Raw genomic sequence first — 4,368 nt, forward strand, 5'->3', positions numbered from 1 at the left:
TCCAAGCCAACTGTTGAGGAGGACATGGCAACCCTCTCCAGTATTCTCACCTGGAGAATCCCCATGGACAGAGGGGGCTGCAGCCCATGGGGTCGCAGAGTTGGACATGACTGAGCAGCTAAGCACCGCACAGCACATCATCATTTATAAAATTAATTTACAACTTATTTTCCCTAATGCACAAAATGAGTAAAAGTATAAGAATAAGGAAACTATACCATATTTGTTAAAAATTTACTACTTCAAAATTCTTATTGTAAAAATATAAGTTGATGAAATGTTTTATGTGAGATATCCAGGAATAACTAAACAATCATCACCTCAGGGAAAAATGTAAACTTAAGAAGACAGGTTTCTTTTTCCAGAAATCTTCATTGCTGACTTCAATCTGGATATAACACAAGGCATAAATATTCAATGGCTAAACAATAACCCAATTAAACTTTTTTGTTCTCTACTAGACATCCAGTATTATTTTTGTATCTTAAATAAGGAGAGAAAAATTATGTTTCTTAGAGAAATGAGGTTATTGTTAGAAATGTTATTTTTCCCACCTTCTGTTTGTTATACTTGGAAACACACTAATATCTATCCATGTATTATTATAATTAATTATGCATATATATTTTACATTCAAATGTACACTATAAATAGTAATTTTAATAAAACATATAAAATTCCTCTGAAGTGGCATAGCTAAAGTAAGTAGTTTTTCTTTAAAATTCATTCTCCATGCTTCCCAATTAAAATGCAAAGACAAATCTGACAAAAAACGAAGAGGAACACAGAGCGAGTGCCCTTTATTCATATAATAATTGATTACTGCTGTGACAACATCCCACCTTTTCCACACAGTTGTGAAAAGAGTTCATTTTAAATTAATTGGCATCACCATGAAATAAATTATAAAACTGTGTAGTTGGGAAGAAAACCAGGCCCACATAAGATATAATTGGGTGAAACTGATACAAGGATTGTGTGGGCGAATGTTAGAAATGGAGTTTTTGCATAAGAAATAAATGTATGAAGCCTATGATACTGAGACCAGCCTGTTTTTGTTTTTAAGGGGAATTTCCTCTCTTTAAAAAAATGAATGTCTTTGGACCGTACAGTCCACGGGGTCACAAAGAGTTGGACACGACTGAGCGACTTTCACTTAGTTATCTAACAATGATTATTATTGATTACTTATTTTAGGACGTGGCTTGTATAATTCAGAAGATTAGCTAATCAGCTTCCATTTAAATGAAAGGGGAGGTCTGTTTAATTTAAACTTCAAGTCTAGATAATAGATTTGAACGTTCCTTGAAATATTGGAAAATAAATCTAGACTATTCTCCAAAATTGGAGAAGGCAATGGCACCCCACTCCAGTACTCTTGCCTGGAAAATCCCATGGATGGAGGAGCCTGGTAGGCTGCAGTCCATGGGGTCGTGATGAGTTGGACACGACTGAGTGACTTTGTTTTCACTTTTCACTTTCATGCATTGGAGAAGGAAATGGCAACCCACTCCAGTGTTCTTGCCTAGAGAATCCCAGGGATGATGGAGCCTGGTGAGCTGCCGTCTATGGGGTCGCACAGAGTCGGACACGACTGAAGCGACTTAGCAGCAGCAGCAGCATTCTCCAAAGTTATGGGCCAGGATGCTACTGTTTGTTTAAAAGCCAAGATGATATTAAACTCATTAGAAAAGATATTGGAAAGGAAACAGAAAAAAAACATTTTTCTCTGCTTTTATTATATCAACATATATGCTTATTGGGAATATTATGGATACATACATAATGACTACACCACACAAAATTTGAAACACTATATAAAAAAGTAAAACAATGAAGGTGAATAGAATGAGTTCTATATAAACACAGAATGAAAAAAATGTTTGGGGAAAGAAATTTGACACTAGCTCATGTTTGTAATGCCCCAAAGATTTTAGTTGTTTATAATATAGGATTAGTATAAAAAAAGTTGATTATATTTTGAGGTTGAAATAGATACTTCCTAAGCAAGTATCTGCATAAACTTATAGTCTTCCCAGGTGGCGCAGTGGCAAAGAATCTGCCTGCCAATGCAGGAAACTCAAGAGGTGTGGGTTTGATCTCTATGTCGGGAAGAGCCCCTAGAGAAGGGAATGGCTACTCACTCCAGTGTTCTTGCCTGGAGAATTCATGGACTCAGGAGCTGGTGGGCCACAGTCCATGGGTGAGACAGTGTCGAACATAACTGAGCAACTTTAACACACATAGTAAAAACTATCAGAAAATGGAAAACACTAGGCTTGGGAAAACTCTTCTTATAATTTGAAGATTATATCTATGTCACTATTTTATTACTGCTTTACTGCTTAGCTTAGTTTTTAATATAAGTAATTCATTTCTTAAAGCTGATGTAAATATTTTTAGAAAATGGCATTAAACAATTGTTGAATATTTAAGAATGTTACTGGGAATGTTAATGATGTTATTCATTTTTGGGGGAAATTAACCTTTTATTTAAAAATCCCATCCATAAAATCACTCATCAGTGATAACTGATGAATAAAGTAGCATATGGAGTAAAAGAGACCTACAGAGAACAACGTATCAAAGATAAAGATCTGATATTTTACCAAAATTCATCATTACCAAGTGTTCCAAATACTGATTTTATTCCCCAAACTGGCAGTTTTATTTTCTAAGTCAGAAAACCTATAATTATAGTTGAGGAGATAAGGGGAAAGGATTGCTATTGAGGGCCTTTGCCTGGAATCTGCGAGAGGTGATTCAACATCCAGTTTTTTAACAGATCTCATTGACACTTACTGTATTTTTAGCCACTACCCACCATCTGCTTCTGGGTGGTGAAAGTCTGACTTGTGACTGCCTGTGCATTCTTAGAGAAAACCTGAGGCAGTCACTGAACAGGAAGTCTTGCTCTAAGGTAACCAGAAGGAATTTGCAAACTGACTGTAAAAGGACAATTTGCATGTTCAACGAAAGGAAAGGGCGCCTAAGTATTTGAGGTTGAGTAGGATAGTAGATTTCTGGCCTTGGTAAGGTCCTAATGGGAAGGACGTTGCTCTGCTCTTGTGGAAAAAGGTGCTGGTGTGGCCCGTGTGGAAAGCACTGCTCCTACCAGCTCTGCCTCTTACCAGCATGTGACCTAGGAAATAACCAAGATCATGGTTTTTTATGTCTAAAAGGACCGATGTGATTTTAATTTTTATTTTGAAGTTTTCTTTTTCTGTCTCTAGGAATAATTTTTAAATTTCCTCTTTAAATACAGGATAAATTAAGGTTGGGACCTTCCAAATAAATGTTGCAGAGTATATCTCTTTTCCATTAAGTGCTGCTTAAGGAACACTGAATATTCACAATCAGTGTTCATTATGTTTTCCTTTAAAGAATTTGCAAGTATCCAGGGAACACTCCATTTGCATGTGTTTAAATGTTTATTTTTAAAGATAAAGAGTAGACAGAATTTTGTTTATCAAATGAATAGCCTGTGGAAACATAAAACAAATCCTGCTATTTTTCCTCCATTTTCTAATGTTCAAATAATCTGTAAAATAGACATATCAACAAAGTTAAGTAAACCCGTGAAAACATGGAAGTGGAAACATGGAAGATCTATTGAATCTTTATAGCTTCTCATATTGACATTAAATTATTCAAAATTATCATGGAATGTTTACACGTAGTGGAGTAGGAAATGGCAATCCACTCCAGTATTCTTGCCTGGAAAATCCCATGGACAGAGGAGCCTGGTGGACCACAGTCCATGGGTTGCAGAGTTAGTCAAAAACTGAGGACATTTACATGTAGAAAGAGTATGATGTAGGAACATCTCAAAAGAAATGCATTTTGAAAATCTCTTTGAGTTCTATAAACAAATTACAGTGCTGAAGGAGAGAATGCTTAACTCCATACTTATTTGAGTAGATAATGTTGCAGTAATTTTTTGTTTTATGGGATAGGTACTGCTGTGCAGCTCATCATATATGCACTTATCCATCCTCTTTATTCCTCCTCTTTTCTTTATATTTTTATTGAGCTAAGAAAATCAATCCTTCTTACCCACAAGGCCCATTTCATATATGCCTGTGTGATGCCGCAGAATTAAACCAAGTGATCTATTTTGATGGTTTAATCAATGGCATATATATATGTGCCATTTTTTCTTTGTCATTAATCTGAGGGCCATAGCAGTTTAGATAACCACTGCATCATTATGTAGCAGATCCTGGTTGCAAAGAAATAGTTGATATACTAAACGAAGGGTTGTGTTTCGGTTCAGAATTTCTCTTTTTACAAAAGTGAAGTTTTGAATAATGCAAATTGTATTTAAAATTATCTGTATGATGCTAAACAGTCTCCCATGCAGCAACA

This window comes from Bos indicus, chromosome 16 (assembly GCF_029378745.1).
Source record: "Bos indicus isolate NIAB-ARS_2022 breed Sahiwal x Tharparkar chromosome 16, NIAB-ARS_B.indTharparkar_mat_pri_1.0, whole genome shotgun sequence".
Taxonomy (NCBI): domain Eukaryota; kingdom Metazoa; phylum Chordata; class Mammalia; order Artiodactyla; family Bovidae; genus Bos; species Bos indicus.